The sequence below is a fragment of the Oncorhynchus gorbuscha genome, linkage group LG22 (assembly GCF_021184085.1).
Source record: "Oncorhynchus gorbuscha isolate QuinsamMale2020 ecotype Even-year linkage group LG22, OgorEven_v1.0, whole genome shotgun sequence".
In the NCBI taxonomy this organism is placed as follows: Eukaryota; Metazoa; Chordata; class Actinopteri; order Salmoniformes; family Salmonidae; genus Oncorhynchus; species Oncorhynchus gorbuscha.
In genome coordinates, this window is record NC_060194.1 from 12,763,048 (window position 1) to 12,781,503 (window position 18,456).

The 18,456-nt window shown below is 41.3% G+C and overlaps 1 long non-coding RNA gene across 1 annotated transcript; it reads left to right on the forward strand.

The window, feature by feature from the left end:
• The first annotated feature begins 451 nt into the window (after positions 1-451).
• LOC124009087 lies at positions 452-6,206 on the forward strand. Its single transcript, XR_006834218.1, has 3 exons — positions 452-1,051; positions 4,081-4,195; positions 4,366-6,206. It is a non-coding gene; the product is annotated as an uncharacterized LOC124009087 (long non-coding RNA).
• Positions 6,207-18,456: the final 12,250 nt, after the last annotated feature.

Sequence of the window (18,456 nt, forward strand, 5' to 3'; positions counted from 1 at the left end):
ATATATTCAACATCATAGACACTTACAACATTTAACTTCAAAGATGGGTTACTCTCAGTTGCTGGTTAATGCTATTTTACATCTATCTATTTGAATAACATTTCTTGAATAGCAGCTAGCTGGTTTGTGTATTAGCCCTGGTCTCCAGAGAGCATTGGTCTCCCTGATGGGATGTCACCAATGCGAGACTGCAAGGCGGATCTCCCTCAATTAATCCACCATTAGATGCCACCGATTCACGACTCACTGCTTTTGGTAACTGTGTTGCTGCTCAAATCTAATTACTCTCTCCTCCACTCCTCCTCCCTCCCTCCCTCTTTCTGTCTCTCTCTCTCTCTCCTCTCTCTCTCTCTCTCTTCTCCTCAGAACAAATGACGGTCCTCTGCTCCTAGAAGCCCTGTGGTTGGACGTTTTATTGCTCCCTTTCTCTTTCTCTCCTCCTCTCTCTCTCCCTCTCTTTCTCCTCCTCTCTCGCTGTCTCTTCCTCAGTCTCTCAGTCCCTCTTTATCCGTCCGTGAGTTTGTTTGCCTTGGCGAGTGCAACAACTGGCTCCGATCAGTGACTTTCCAATCTTCTTGTTTTTATTTTATTTTTTCCCCCCTTAATGAGTGAGCTGTGCCTACGTTCTCTACCACCTACCATACTGGAAGAGTGCATCTCCGGGACTAGAAAGACTGGCTGGCTGGTTGGCTGGTTGCCTTACTGACTGTTTGACTGACAGACTCGGTGGGTCTTGGGTGCTTTGGGGCTGTGGCGTCCAGCATAGAGGCTGAAGATATACAGGGGGGGTTACGCCTGTTTCAATGCACCAGCGGCGGCAGTAGGAGCACATATTTCCCTGCGCTCTATCCTCTGTGCTCCCTGCTCTCACTAGCATGGTAAACCACATGAATCAAGCATGGAACGGGGCCGCACGGCGCCGTCGGCAGCAACTGCAGCCTTAACGATCCCAGTCTTCTCCTCGCAGGCGAGGCGACGTCAGATGACTGACTCTCCGGCTTTGTGCACAGTGGAAGGGAAGCTCTCTCTCAGGAGGAACAGGAATTTAAGGGTAAGCCTACTTCAGCGGATGAGGGTTTCATGGCAGATTCACCATAACTTTCCCTTGAAATTCTATGAGGGTAGATTTTCTTTCTTTCTTCTTCTTCTTCTTCTTCTTCTTCTTCTTCTTCTTCTTCTTCTTATTATTATTATTATTATTATTATTATTATTGTTTTACATTTTGTGTCAGAGTGAAGCATGACGAGTGTGTAAATCTTGTCATTGTCAGTGTCCGGTTTGGTGGATTGCTATGGATTTGTAAAGTGTGTGGTTAACCATTAACATATTCATGGGATTCTCCATTCTGCAATTAAAGGACAATCATTGCTTGACGGTGAGGTGACCTGTCAAGGAGCTACTGTCATGGTGTGTGTGTGTGTGTGTGTGTGTGTGTGTGTGTGTGTGTGTGTGTGTGTGTGTGTGTGTGTGTGTGTGTGTGTGTGTGTGTGTGTGTGTGTGTGTGTGTGTGTGTGTGTGTGTGTGTGTGTGTGTGTGTGTGTGTGTGTGTGTGTGTGTGTGTGTGTGTGTGTGTGTGTGTGTGTAAAAGAGAGGCGGAAAGTACCGACCAAAGACAGATCTGGAGAAAGACAACTCTCCTTTCTCCCCTCTCTCTATCATTATTCCTCAGTTTTACAGATTGTTGTGGCACCTCTTTTTTTGTATAGCTCTGTTTATAGTATCACACCCTAGTTGTCATTAGGCTCTTGTAGGAGGGTTACATTTAAGCTTTCAAGGCTTCAAAAGTCTTATCTAATATAATATATGCCATTTAGCGGACGCTATTATCCAAAGCGACTTACAGTCATGTGCGCATACATTCTACGTATGGGTGGTCCCGGGAATCAAACCCATTACCCTGGCGTTACAAGCGCCATGCTCTACCAACTGAGCTACAGAAGGACCATTGCTACCACTGAACATATTCAAATCACATCAAAGAGTAGTCTCTGTATCGTAACCCAGGTTGTCTGTTGTATGGGCGTTCTGCCTTCTCTCTGTCCCTGCCATACTCTGGTGGAGCTGTAGATGGCTGCTACAGTACCGTAGCGCAGCTGTCCACAGAGGTGGTGCTGAAATCTGCTCCTCGATTTGCTCTCTCTGTCTGCTTTCTTTCAGTGTTGTCTCAGTAGAAGGGCTGTGGCAGGATGTGATCAGCCCTAGTATGGACGCCGCACTGGAGAAAGACAAGTCAGAGAGCAATAGGGGCTCTGTTAGTAATATAACTTCTCTAGTATCAGGCGTATTATGGGAATCAATTTTGGGACTGAGTTGGTAGACCACACATCCCTTATAGGTTCGCTTTTGGGTTGTTTGAACAAGATGACCAAAAAGAGTTGTTTGAATGAGCTCGTGTGTGTCAGTTTGATGGGACAGCTGTCGGTATCTCAGGTTTTTATTGGTGTTTCTGTGTATGGTGGTTCCTATTTGCAGTGCTTCTGTGCTCAATGGAGCATATGACTGTGTTTGAGTTTAAATGTAAAGTATGGCTATTACTGCTCTCAGGGGTGCAATGTTGCTGACATTAAAGGTGTTCTTGTTATCAACTGCTGGTAGATGACCCTAACGTTAGTTTCATTGATACAGTACAATTACCGGATTACTAAATGGGAAAGAGCTTTGAACTTTTTTTCATTTTAAAGCTGCATATTTCATTCCATGTTAAATAATTTTGGAGTGATTTTAGAGAGTGTGTGTGTGTGTGTGTGTGTGTGTGTGTGTGTGTGTGTGTGTGTGTGTGTGTGTGTGTGTGTGTGTGTGTGTGTGTGTGTGTGTGTGTGTGTGTGTGTGTGTGTGTGTGTGTGTGTGTGTGTGTGTGTGTGTGTGTGTGTGTGTTTGTGTGTGTGTGTGTGAACTGGTAAAATGTCCAGTTGACATGGTAATACAAGTTCAAGTGTTAGTTTTCGGTAGTGTTCATTTGGTGTTTTAGTTTGTTCAATTCCTTTACACGTCTTGTGTTTTAGTTTCACACAAAATGGTAAGCGGGGAACGTACAGTATTATCTCAGCAAATGCTTTAAAGTATTACTATTTATCAAGTAGACATTTGTACTAATCATAAATGTTCAAATTGCCCTTTCTCTTTTTTTGGACAGAAACAAGAGATGCATAATTGTACATATCCACTCAACAGTAATGATACTGTTCAACAGCAGAACAAAAAAAGATATCCAAAAACACATGCTGTGCACTGTCAAATCACAGGAGCAGACATAGCCTGAGTGAATTCCATTCACACATTCACGCGGTACATTCACACGGTAAATTGTGAAACACACTCACTCACGCACACACACACGCACGCACGCACGCACACACACACACACACACACACACACACACACACACACACACACACACACACACACACACACACACACACACACACACACACACACACACACACACACACACACACACACACACACACACTACTCCCCTCTGTCATTTGGCCACAGAAAGCCTCTGCCCCCCTCAGAAAATGAGAGCTCTAATAACAGTCATTGTTCCTGTTTCTGACAGCCTTCATTGCAGGGCCGTCCCTTTTTTTCCTCCTCTTTTTTCCAAACGATCTGTAATTTGCCTCCTGCTGCTAATGGATTTCTCCTCTATGCCTGTCTTTTGTGCAATATGTGTGTGTGCGTTCATGTGTGCATGTGTGTGTGTCTGCGTGTTCTTTGGTGTGTGTGCATTTCTGTGTGTGTGTGTGTGTGTGTGTGTGTGTGTGTGTGTGTGTGTGTGTGTGTGTGTGTGTGTGTGTGTGTGTGTGTGTGTGTGTGTGTGTGTGTGTGTGTGTGTGTGTGTGTGTGTGTGTGTGTGTGTGTGTGTGTGTGTGTGTGTGTGTACTTGAATGTAGTGGGGCTAGAGCACAGTTGACTATTAATGAAGCTGGCAATCGAGATGTTAAAGGCGGGGTTGAAAGGCCATGGTTTCCATAGCAAGCCATCGAAACATTTGCCACTCATTTATCCAGTTGTGTTTATTTACTTATTTGTTTATGCATGTTTGTTTGTCTAACTGGCATCTTTCTTTTTGTTCCAGGGCTCTCATTTTGCTTGGATTTGCGTCAATAAAAGCTGATTGCCCAGTGCCACAGAGGAATGCAATCGAATGAAGTGAATTCAGAAGAGAAGAATGGTCTGATTGGTGCCTGCAGGTAAGAGCTCCACTAATGAGACATCAACTTCCTAGTTCCTCCCTCTGTACACGCACACACACACACATACACGTGAATATACACATAGAAACACACCCGCCCAGGCACACTCACCCCTCCCATCACAGTCCCGGTTCACAAATGCACAGTGTCTTCATTTCTGTTTGCAGAACACATCTGACATGGAGGGCCCCACCTGCCCCATCCTCGGGCAGCAGGCTATCTTCAATCAATCACTCAACTCATAGAGAACATGACATCACTCAGGCTCACACTACTATTGAGGACCTCTTGAGTTCCCCTGCTGCTGTCCCCAATGTCCTCTCTTCTCTTCCTCCCCCTCCTCTGTGACTCTCTTCGGTGACGGGTATTCTTGGGTGGATAATACGGATCACGTTGTTATTGCTTAAGAATACGCGTAGTTGAGGAGAGTCCTCTCGACACTGACTTGGAGGAGCTAACGTCCCGCTGCATGAGCCAAAGTAGAGCCAGGATGACTGCCTGGTTTCCATATCCAGGACCATTTATCAAGTAACTGAACAGATTAACAAAGCCTAATTACTTTACTGGGCTTTCAGCTACGCTTTCCAGCCCCTATAGATGCTAGTAGCAGAGAGAGAGAGAGAGAGAGAGAGAGAGAGAGAGAGAGAGAGAGAGAGAGAGAGAGAGAGAGAGAGAGCGAGAGAGAGAGAGAGATATTAAACTCTTACAGTTACCTCTCCCAGGATGTTTTTTCACAGTATCGTATTATTGTGCAGTGTAATATGATTTGATTAACCATTCTGACGAATGTTGTGTCTTCTGTGTATCGACTCCACCAGTGTTTATTTATTATTTAGCATTTTGTACAATTTGTTCATTTTGCCTTTCCGGATGAAACAGGCTATTATGTTCATTTTCACTTTAGGGAGTCGTGTCTTGTACTACAGGCTTGCTTGGTGCAGTAATGGACATTTGTATTGGTCTTAAAAATACAAAAGACCTCCTACGCAACATTTAGCTTGCATACAAATAGATTTTGTGGTAACACGGTTTCTGGCCTCAGGACTGCTGCCCAGAGATGGTCATATTGCCTGCGGATACCTCAATGAGAGTGAAAGAGTAGATTGGGAGAATATGTTAGGAGAATGAAAAACTATGAAGGAGTAACTGAATTTGAACCCAAAATATGTATATTATACCTCAGTTCTGTGTATCAATACTAAAGGAAATGATATTACAGAGAGCTGGTTGTTAGTGATCACAGAGTAAATATCAATACTCACAGAAACTGCACTGGCACATTTAATTTATTCCACAATCTTGCGCCATACAGGCCGTCCCTCTGAAGATAAATTCTGCAAGCCCAGTAACATCATTCCCTGACTTAATGTGTTTGCGACAAAGGGACATTCTCATCCAAAATGATTTGCACATCAAGAAGAGTCATTACGCTTTAATGGTGTCGGGAAATGACCCTCTCTTAGCTTACGCTGGTGGAAATCAATGAGGCCTGCATTACAGTGTTATTGTGACGGTCATTTTCTGCTGAATCATGCTGTTTAATTTCTTGCCCTTCGACAAATCATCCACCGACTTATCAATTTGGCCAGAGAGCTTACGTTTGATTGCATTAGATGAGATCACATAAAATAAATAACATAATTGAAGTTCCTCTAAAAATGCTACCATGACATCTCTTGAGTCTGCTATGAATCTAATGATCCTATCAATCTCAAGCTTATCTAAGACTGAAAGGAGAAGGCAAATGTCTGCTCGAGCCTCTATTGAATCTATTTGTACTGTCATAATTGGATCCTACCAGTAGGGGAGCCCTGTAGCTCACAGTCAGACAATGAACTCAATGAACTGTTAGCAAAGCTGTGTGTTTGGCAGGACAAATGGGCATGCTTTTGACCTTCTGTCATTTCCGTTTATGACATTTTGAACATCATTTTCTCATCAGACATTTTCATTAATTGACTGTATCTATTTTTATGGCATGTTGAAACCCCAGACAATCTGTGAAATATTGTGGTCCGAAAACATTATGACAAACAATAAACAAACCATTTGATATATGTGACAGCTTATGTGATTTTATCATGTTAATCATGTCCATGTTTTTTTTTATAATACAAAACAAATGAGAGGATATTCATTCATGCCTTTGGAGTGTTTTGGCTAAATCTGACCCCAGGACACTTCGATGTTTACTCTTCAATTATTCCCCTGTGATTGTCTGACTGGCTGCTCTCTTTCCTCCAGGAGAATAATGTTGTCTCCACACATAAGCTCCCCTTAATCGATAGACAATTCCTCTCGATTAGCAAGGCACCATTTCCTCCGCAGTGGCCAGACAAAGATAAAGACTTTGGCAGTTTTTTTGAGGGGTGTTTAAACCGTTAGTCGTAGAACCAGAGCCCTAGTTTGGTAACTAAGATGTGTTGCAATTTTAAAAGAGTTACAGTGGGGAGAACAAGTATTTGACTGCCAATTTTGCAGGTTTTCCTACTTACAAAGCATGTCATTTTTATCATAGGGGCACTTCAATTGTGAGAGACGGAATCTAAAACAAAAATCCAGATGATTACATTATATGATTTTTAAGTAATTAATTTGCATTTTATTGCATGATATAAGAATTTGATACATCAGAAAAGCAGAACTTAATATTTGGTACAGAAAACTCTGTTTGCAATTACAGAGATCATACATTTCCTGTAGTACTTGACCAGGTTTGCACACACTGCAGCAGGGATTTTGGCCCACTCCTCCATACAGACCTTCTCCAGATCCTTCAGGTTTCGGGGCTGTCTCTGGGCAATACGGACTTTTAGCTCCCTCCAAAGATTTTCTATTGGGTTCAGGTCTGGAGACTGGCTAGGCCACTCCAGGACCTTGGGATACTTCTTACGGAGCCACTCCTTAGTTTCCCTGGCTGTGTGTTTCCGGTCATTGTCATGCTGGAAGACCCAGCCATGACCCATCTTCAATGCTCTTACTGAGGGAAGGAGGTTGTTGGCCAAGATCTCGCAATACATGGCCCCATCCATCCTTCCCTCAATACGGTGCAGTCGTACTCTCCCCTTTGCAGAAAAGCATCCCCAAAGAATGATTTTTCCACCTCCATGCTTCACGGATGGGATGGTGTTCTTTGGGTTGTACTCATCCTACTTCTTCCTCCAAACACGGCGAGTGGAGTTTTATATTTTTGTCTCATCAGACCACATGACCTTCTCCCATTCCTCCTCTGGATCATCCAGATGTTCATTGGCAAACTTCAGACGGGCCTGGACATGCGTTGGCTTGAGCAGGGGGACCTTGCGTGCGCTGCAGGATTTTAATCCATGACGGCGTAGTTTGTTACTAATGGTTTTCTTTGAGACTGTGGTCCCAGATCTCTTCAGGGCATTGATCAGGTCCTGCCGTGTAGTTCTGGGCTGATCACTCACCTTCTTCATGATCATTGATGCCCTACGAGGTGAGATCTTGCATGGAGCCCCAGACCGAGGGTGATTGACCGTCATCTTAAACTTCTTCCATTTTCTAATAATTGCGCCAACAGTTGTTGCCTTCTCACCAAGCTGCTTGCCTATTGTCCTGTAGCCCATCCCAGCCTTGTGCAGGTCTACAATTTTATCCCTGATGTCCTTACACAGCTCTCTGGTCTTGGCCATTGTGGAGAGATTGGAGTCTGTTTGATTGAGTGTGTGGACAGGTGTCTTTTATACAGGTAACGAGTTCAAACAGGTGCAGTTAATACAGGTAATGATTGGAGAACAGGAGGGCTTCTTAAAGAAAAACTGTGAGAGACGGAATTCTTACTGGTTGGTAGGTGATCAAATACTTATGTCATGCAATAAAATGCAAATGAATTACTTAAAAATCATACAATGTGATTTTCTGGATTTTTGTTACGGATTCCGTCTCTCACAGTTGAAGTGTACCTATGATAAAAATGACAGACCTCTACATGCTTTGTAAGTAGGAAAACCTGCAAAATCGACAGTGTATCAAATACTTGTTCTCCCCACTGTAGTTATGCCTGGCTAGATTTAACAATGCATTGCAAATGGAGAATTTCAGAGACTTTCTAAGCAAACGCTAACATACAGACTTTAGTAATGACACAGTGTAACGCACTAAGCCTAAATCATACACCAGATAGATCATCCACTCCTTCAAGATGTATAGTTGTCTGTCAGAGCAATCTACTGGAAAAAAAATGTAACTGCAACTAGCAACAATTTCCACATGTATACTGAGTTACAGTTCATATAAGGAAATCAATCAATTGAAATAGATTAATTAGGCCCTAATCTGTGGATTTCACATGACTGGGCAGGGGTGCAGCCATGGGTGGGCCTTGGAGGGCACAGGCCCACCCAGTCCTCAGCATGCTGTTTAATCAGATTCTTGATGTGCCTATCTTGGCCAAGGAGAAATGCTCACTAACAGGGATGTAAAAAAATGTTTTGCCAACATTTTGGAGAAATACATTTTTTGTTGGTATGGAACATTTCTGGAATGTTTTATTTCAGCTCATGAAATATGTTGTGTTTATATTTTTGGTCAGTGTAGTTCAGCAGCAATCTTTGGCAATGGGCACAGACGTCAGTTCAACATCTATTTTTGATTTACATTTGGTTGAGTTGTCGCCTAACGTGCATTCAACATGAAATAAACAAGAACAAAACATCACCATGACATTGGATTTAGGTTAAAAGTTGGGTTGAAAAAAGACAACAATTGCTTAGGTTGATGACTTTATGCAAATCCAATCAGTTTTCCACGTTGATTCAATGTCATCACATAGCATTTTTTTTAATGAAATGGAAACAACGTTGATTCAAGCAGTTCTCCAACCAGTTCTTCAGACCCATGTTAAATACAGAAAAACAGAAAGGAGATAGGGAATGAACACACATTTGTGAGTGTTCAAACCATCCAATTATCTCAAGTCTGTATGTAGTACACTGTGGCGTGGCTGAAGGTAATGGTTTGAAAAGTAATTTACTCCCCCCCCCCAAAAAAAATAAAAAATAAGCAGATGTTTATTTTCTTCCAGGACCTGGGCTTAATGTTCTGTTTGTCTTTTTGTCCTTATCTACCTCCGTAATCAAGGGTGTGTTAACCTTACCTGATATTCTAGAATTCGAATGCTATGTTTCCTACCGTCTTTGTGATTATAGAGCAGGCAGAACAGTAGAACAGAAGTTGTAGTACAATATGTACACTGCCTTCAGAAAGTATTCATGCCCCTTGATTTATTCTACATTTTGTTGTTACAGCCTTAATTCAAAATGGATAAAATCTTTTTTTTTCTCACCCATCTACACAAAATACCCCCAAAATGACAAAGTGAAAACATGTTTCAACAAATTTTTGCACATTTAAAAAAAGAAATTCATAAATATCTCATTTACATAAGTATTCACACCCCTGTCTGTACTTAGCCCTATTCCATTTATTTTTATCCTAAAGAACTCCCCAGTCTGTGCCGATGAGACGCATACCCATAACATGATTCAGCCAACACCATCCTTGAAAATATAAAGAGTGTTATTCAGTGATGTGTTATGTTGGATTTTCCCCAAACATAACGCTTTTATCCAGTACATAAAGAATATGTCCTTGCACATTTTTGCAGTTTTACTTTAGTGGCTTATTGCAAACATGATGCATATTTTTGGAATATTTGTATTCTGTACAGGCCTCCGTCTTTTCATTCTGTCATTTAGGTAAGTATTGCTCCCGAGTGGCACAGCGGTCTAAGGCACTGCTTCTGAGTGCTAGAGGCGTCCCTACAAACCCTGGTTCGATCCCGGGCTGTATCACAACCGGCCGTGATCGGGAGTCCCATAGGAAGGCGCACAATTGGCCCAGCGCCGTCTGGGTTAGTGAAGGGATTGGCTGGGGTATGTCGTCATTGTAAAATAAGAATTTGTTCATAACTGACTTGCCTGGTTAAATAAAGGTTCAACACAAATATATATACATTATTGTAGAGTAACTACAATGTTGTTGATCCATCCTCAGTTTTATCCTATCAAAGCCATTCAACTCCGTAACTGTTTAAAAGTCACCATTGTCTTCATGGTGAAATCCCTAGGAAGGAAGGACGCCGGTATCTTTGTAATGACTGGGTGTTTTGATACACCATCCAAAGTGTAATTAATAACTTCACCGTGCTCAAAGGGATATTCAATGTCTGCCTTTTTTCATTTTGCCCATCTAGCAATAGGTGCCCTTCTTTGCCCTTCATGGGCCCTTCATGGTCTTTGTGGTTGAATCTGTATTTGAAATTCACTGCCCGACTGAGGGACCTTCCAGATAATTTTATGTGTGGGGTACAGAGATGAGGTAGTCATTCAAAAATCATGTTAAACACTATGATTGCACACAGAGTGAGTACATGCAATTTATTATGTGACTTGTTATGCAATTCTTTACTCCTGAACTTAGTCAGCCTTGCCATAACAAATGGGTTGAATACTTATTGACATTTGAGCCATTCATTTTTTATTAATTGGTAAAAATGTGTAAAAACATCATTCCAATTTTACATTATTGTGTGTAGGTGAGGAGGCTGGAGATTATCTGCTATACTACTGGATATCTATCAGTACTCTATCATCTACACGATATCTACCAGTACTCTATAATCTACACAACACAAGTCATGTTCCTGGTTCACAGTAAAAGCCTGACCTGAACCGTACTGTGCTGACTCTGATATTTTCTTTTGACATTGTCCATTCCAGCACAGTTTCCACAATTATGGTGGATATGCAACCTTTCCATCCAAGTACAGCTTGGCTTGGTTCAGCTCAGTTTGCCACAGTACTGTGAAAAGCGTATTGGAGTCCTTCGATCAATTGATGATCCGTTGGACTGCACTGAGATGCTTGGGATTGTCTGAATATGATCATAGTGCATCCACAACCCAAGTCAGGTTGATAGAGTTGAGGCCTCCCAGGAAGCAAAATGATGTTGACGTCAGGTGCATTTTAGGTCCGGAAAAGACATCTTTACGTCAGGTGCATTTTAGGTGCTGAATGAAAGGTGAATAAACATATTTTCGAAGAAGGTCGAAGATAAGTATTTTCCGGATGCTGAAAAGACGTAATTTACAGATGTTGAACATTTGTATTATTATATGTATTATATGTATTATACACTGAGTACAGAAAATATTAAGAAGCCTTTCTCTTTTCCATGACAGACTGACCAGGTGAATCCAGGTGCAAGCTATGATCCCTTATTGATGTTACTTGTTAAATCCACTGCAATCATTGTAGATAATGGGAAGGAGACAGGTAAATGAAGGATTTTTAAGCCTTGAGACAAGTGTGTGTGAGCCATTCAGAGAGTGAATGGGCAAGACGACAGATTTTAGTGCCTTTGAACGGGTTATGGTAGTAGGTGCCAGGTGCAAGAACTGTGTCAAGAACTGTGTCAAGAACTGTGTCAAGAACTGTGTCAAGAACTGTGTCAAGAACTGTGTCAAGAACTGCAACGCTGATGGATTTTTCATCTTCCCATGTATCTTGTGTATCAAGAATTGTCCACCTCCCAGAGGACATCCAGGTAACTTGACACAACTGTGGGAAGCATTGGAGTCAATATGGGCCACCAATATGGGCCAGCACCAATGTCCCCTCTAAGCTGCACGTGGGCGTGCAGTAGCCCTGAGACTGTCGAGCAGCTCCCCAGGATAGCCAAGCAGAGCGTAGAAGAAAAATCAGCCTGAGATTGATCTTCACTCGACTTTCTAGAGTTTTCCCCTCTTAGTTAACACTATCAACATTTCCCTTCACTGTGGCAATTGTGATTGAGTCAACACAATACTAGCCACTTTCAGTGCAACATTCCGAAACTAAACGAACAATGCAATAGCTTTTTGTTGTAGGCAGAACGCATCAGAGTAGAGGATTCTATTGCCCACGACTCATGCCCGAACTCCACACAGACCAGTGCGGCATAGCCAATCAGAGCTGCAGTAGGCTTATATGCAAATAGACCATTGCCGTATATGGATGTATGCCATTTACTTTGAACTGGACCGTGTTTACACCTGTGCTCATGAGTAGATGTGCTTGTTTTGAGATCAAAGCTGCATGTAGCCACATGTGCACATTTTGTTCATAACTTTTGCTAGTTAGTGAGTTATTAGCCCAGTTATAGATCATTTGTAGTCAGCAATAGAGGAGTGATTGCTTCCTACAAGAGCACAAAACATGTACATTTCTACACATATTTAAAAAGCTAGTCAGGTAAAGAGCTTTTTTTTATCTAAAGGGGCATTGTTGTATTTTGAGACAGGCTTGAATAAGCGAAGTAGCCAATAAGCAGACGGTAGCATAATTTGTCTGATTCTCTGTGATAATGGTATGGGAGTAATAATGCATTTCATTTTGTGAAGGGGTTTCTTGCATCAAACAACACAACATTTTCAGTCACCTCCTTGTCTGAAGGACAAGTGGATGAACAGGTTCATGTCAAACCCTGCATGTTTTTTCAAAAGTTTCATGGAATGTAGGCCTACATTGAACACCACACATTGGCTGCTACTGTAGGCTGAATGATAGAACAACTACAGTATTTTCATCTTAAAACAAGAACACATTTCACTGCACTTATCTGGTGTATTTGACAATATATTTTTTATATGGCCAAGTTTTAACTGCACATACATTCTCAATAAAGTAAGCGTTAAATCAAAACAATACTTTTTCAAGCATCTTAATATAGGAAAGAAGAGCCAATTCAAGAGTGCAACAGAATATTTATTATTGCTCCCATCTGTTAGCTTTTAAGAAGCTTTAAACTGGCAGCAGTGATGTTCCAATAGTCCAACCTCCAGAATAAATTAACAGACCACTTCAACTACAACAACATTCTCAGTAACGGTGACTGATAAAAAAATTATTCTTCAGTTGAAGTCGCTCTGGATAATTATGTCTGCTGAATGACCAAAATGTAAATGTTAACACAAACAATTGAAAAGCATGCCGGGTATTATTCCAATGAGCTTCACCCCAAACAAGTACAAATTTGGTCTGTTGGGCCCAAAATCAAATCTGCGACTAATCATAGATGTCTAGGTCTTACAATTTTGAATATCACTGTATGGTACGTCACATTTTAGTACAGTAGAGCACAGAGCACAGTAGGACACAGAACTCAACTAGCTTCATGAAGTAGTCACATGGAATGCATTTCAATTAACAAGGGTGCCTTGTTAAAATTAATTTGTGGAATTGTTTTCCTTCTTAATGCATTTTGATCCAATCAGTTGTGTTGTGACAAGGTAGGGGTGGTATACAGAAGATAGCCGTATTTGGAAAAAGAACAAGTCTATATTATGGCAAGAACAGCTCAAATAAGTTGAGAGAAACGACAGTCCATCATTACTTTAAGACATGAAGGTCAGTCAATGCGGAACATTTCAAGAACTTTGAATGTTTCTTCAGGTGCAGTCGCAAAAACCATCAAGCGCTATGATGAAACTGGCTCTCATGAGGACCGCCACTGGACAGGAAAAGCAAGAGTTACCTCTGCTAAAAAGGATAACTTCATTAGAGTTACCAGCCTCAGAAATTGCAACCCAAATAAATGCAAAGAATAACAGACACATCTCAACAGAGACTGCGTAAATCAGGCCATCGTGGTTGAATTACTGCAAAGAAACCACTACTAAAGGACTCCAATAAGAAAAAGTGACTTGCTTGGGCCAAGAAACATGAGCAATGGACATTAGACCGGTGGAATTCTGTCCTTTAGTCTGATGAGTCCAAATTTGAGATTTTTGGTTCCAACCGCAGTGTCTTTGTGAGACGCAGAGTAGGTGAATGGATGATCTCCGCATGTGTGGTTCCCACCATGAAGCACGAAGGAGGATGTTTGATGGTGTGGGGCTGCTTTGCTGGTGACACTGTCAGGGATTTATTTTGAATTCAAGTCACGCTTAAAACCTCTTACAGCTACCCCTCTACTTTTTTCAATTTCCGCCTGAAGACATACCAAAATCTAACTGCCTGTAACTCAGAACCAAGGATATGTATATTCTTGGTTTCATTTGAAAGAAAACACTCTGAAGTTTGTGTAAATGTGAATTGAATGTAGGAGAATATAACAAAATAGATCTGGTTTAGATAATACAATGAAGAAACCATATGTTTTTTCTTTATATTGTTGTATCATCATCTTTAAAATGAACAAGACAAAACAAACATTCAGATAGGATGATGTGGACAATTTCAGTGAAAAACATAAGAGGGCAACAGAACTTGTGCAAAGTTTCAGAATGATAACGTCCAAAATGAGTGTGCTACATGACATTTATCATGAAGTCAACCAGGTGTCGTCCCACACAAGTAGCCCAAATGTGGCCAAATTGTTGAAGTTATACATTTTGAATGGAATAACTATATACAAAATACCAAAATGGTAATCTATCACAACCCCCCCCCAAAAAAAATGAAAAAACATGAAGTAGAAAAATATATACATTTACAAAATAACACTTTCAATATTTGGAAGACCTTCAGTCCTCTACACAATATTGTGCTGCTGATGCCAGGTCAGCAGGCCATATCAGTCTCTTTCTGCTGTAAAGCAGAGGGTCACCAAGCATGTGGTGCAGGTGATGGGGGACTTCATTTTGCAAAGAACACAGTGACGCCTCCATGCGGTGCCCTTTTGGCCCTGAGGCACATCCATGCCTGCAGAAATACATTTGGGCAGATGAACACCACTTGTGGCAGGAGCAGAAGGGACAGGGGTAGAGGGGCTTTCCACAGCTCTTAGCCATTTCCTTGTGTAAGATGAATGCATTCACCACAGCAATGTCGATGAAATGATAGAAGAAGGCCTTGTACCATTTCCTCATCTTATGGAGAACATTGTAATAGCCTATCAGCGCATCTGACAGGTCCACACCTCCCATGCTCTTGTTTATTGCAGTTGGAATGGGGACATTTTTTGCGGTCCATGCCCCAGTAGCGCTGAGACAACAGGTGTCCGGCTGGATGAACCAGCTTCAGTGGGGGATGGACACCTTGGCACTGGGGGCTCCCATTCGGAGTCAGTGTCACTGTGAAAGAAAATGTTCAGTTAAAATAGTTTCACATATGAGCCCTGTATCAACAGGTATAATAAACATATATAATAAACATATATATATATATAGAGTACAGGGAACATAAGGTTGAATATATTATTATAGACCTGCTAGATCTACTGTCTCATTTATATTATGACAGACCAGCTAGATCTACTGTCTTTATTATATTACAACAGATCAGCTGTATCTACTGTATCCATTTCACTTGGGCCATTGTTGTGGGCCTGCCCTCCCCTCAACAGCCTCAAATAGGCTATTTCATGTGGGGGTGCGGTGGGGTGGAGCAGCAGACACACGCATCTCCGGCCATGCTCCCTCTAATTAACAATATGTATATATACACACACAAACATAGGCTATGGGTCATACACATACACCCCCACCCACAATGTATAGCCAATGTGTACTTTACACATTTCATTACATTTGTATATATTGCTACTAAAATAAAATAAAATCACAAATAGTATTTTATATTATTAATTTCAAACAACAGCATTAGCATGAGAGGAATTTACCAGGCCAAAACGATGTCCTGTCCATTAAAAAAATATTCCTCCATTTGGGAATCAAAGCTATGCTAGCTAAATGAATCGTCCTCCAACAATCTCTGTCTCACTTTCCCGATCAATGTCTTCTAAAATTGTGTGTACATCTGTATATCTAGACTTAGATTTAGCTTTCCCTGACTTAGTCGCCATACTGATTGATATATAAACAGCTGAAGATGCACTTAACCAAATAGTGCTGTGCGTAACATGCGCTCCTTCCAGTATGAATCTTCAATGGCGAATGACCCTCTTTACGCCGGAGTTTACTACATGGGTTGGTCTTCCAACATATAACCATTTCATATTGCCGTTTACCTCAGCTCATTGGCTATCTACTCAGCTAGATTTCAAGACGATCAGTGGTTATTGGGTTAAAATAGAGTCAATCAACGAAACAGCAGTCATATAATTGGTGCACAATGATTTCATAACTTGTTGTCTTCAAATCGGTTTCTTTCAGTCAATACGTCCCGCAAAATGACTCATCACGTTTGCTTGTGTTACAAACAACCAGTTGATTGCAATGATACCAAACATGACTGGAAAAGTCACATTTATTGTGTGTATTTACATCGAATATGTCGTGGAAAATTGAATGAGACGGAATTCATGAAACAAGCGGTTCACAAAATGTTTCGTGTTAGGCTATAAAAAGGGATTTTATCAAACAAAAGACCATTCATTGTGTAACAATGAGCATTGGGATTGCAAACAGAAGAAGATCGTCAAAGGTAAACAATTTATTTTATTGCAATTTGTGATTTTGTTACGCCTGTGCTAGTTTTTTTATGGGTCCTCAGATAATCGCATCGTATTCTTTCGCAGGAAATCCTTTTTTAAATCTGACAACGCCGTTGTATTAGCAAGATTATAGGCTTTCGAAACATGTGAAACACTTGTATTTTCATGAATGTTTAATATGACTATTTATGTAGCATTCACCGTATGTTGTCGAATTTAATCCCACTAACGGGTTCAGTGCGCAGAGAGGTTAATACATGATTCCATATGTGTTATTTCATAGTTTTGATGTTTTCACTATTATTCTACAATGTAGAAAATAGTGAAAATAAAGAAAAAACCTTGAATGAGTAAGTCTGTCCAAAATTTTGACTGGTACTGTAGATGTCTATGATTTCGTTCAGATTTGGTCTGGACTGGACAAATCTGAAACAATTATAGACGTCTTTGTCTGAGCCAAATCAAGGCACGTCCGGACTGGACCAAATCTGAACCAAACATACATGTCTTTGGATGTTTAAATCAAGGCTCGTTTGGACTGCACACAAAAAAAGACCATAAAAAGATGTCTGATCCTGAGAAGACTGAATAAACATGTCCAAAAGACGTCACCTTCTGTAAATGCATCGTTGGAATAGTTCCTTTATTCTGATTCGTGTTCCCATTGATGCTTTTAAAAAATATATCTTAATACCAAAAATGATTTGCGATGTATTCCAATCTAAAAAGTACCCAATATGGAACTCAATGACCATGTACACCACACTAATGCCACAGCAGAATTTCTCTCTCTCTCTCTCTCTCTCTCTCTCTCTCTCTCTCTCTCTCTCTCTCTCTCTCTCTCTCTCTCTCTCTCTCTCTCTCTCTCTCTCTCTCTCTCTCTCTCTCTGTGTGTGGAAGCCCTGACCTCTTGGAACATAATCATCTCCTGGAGGCTGCACACTGACCCTAGTTTACTCCATCATCTGGTCTCCTCTCTCCCTCTCTTTCCTCCCTCCCTCGCTCTCTCTCTCACTCCGTATCTTTAATTATTCTGTGATAATTAGTCCATCAGGGAATTTTCATCTGCATTGATAAAACACACACACACACACACCACTAAAACGATACCCTGTAGTGCTCTCTGAAAAGGTACAATTAAAAATGTTTTGCTGCCGGTGTGCATCTACTGTGTAAGAATGTGTTTGTGTGTGTTTAACAAAGTCCGGGCCACTGGTCTGTTGGAATGGGAGCTTTGAGAGAATTGTGGTGCTGTGGAGTTCTTCTTACTGTCAAAACTCTTCCTGTTCTGAGAATCCAAAGCTTTGTGACACATTCACAGACACCTTCAGCTTGCTTTATGTTTTTTTGGCTTGGTGTTATTGGAGGCATTTTACAGAGGTGTTGCGTTTTGCTATACACTTCAACCTGAATATCTCCAGCCCTGTTGGTTCTATGCTCCTCATCAGTATATGTACACGTATCCTGTGTTTCTTTTCTCAGATCGATGTAAAAGGGATATTTGATAGTTAATGTATGTATTGTGTATTGCTTTCCCACAATACATTCGTGGAAGAGAGGAGTTTCGCAACCACTCTTGCCTGCAGCTGGGAATTCGTAAGGAGAGGGAACGGAGGATCACCAAAGCCTGGACGTTAATCTCATGTCCAGTAAAGCCAGAGACTGTAAGCGGAGGGCTACAGGTGAGCGCAACTCAATATTTTAGCATATTCTTCAGAAATAACTTTTTTTGCATATATCTTTGCATGCTGCCTACATGGCCAGCAGATATTTCGTCTATATACAACACGCTGCACCTCGTTGCCTTCTGATGGGAAGCGTGAAAATAAACAGACAGAGTGATGCTCTCCCAGAGTTCT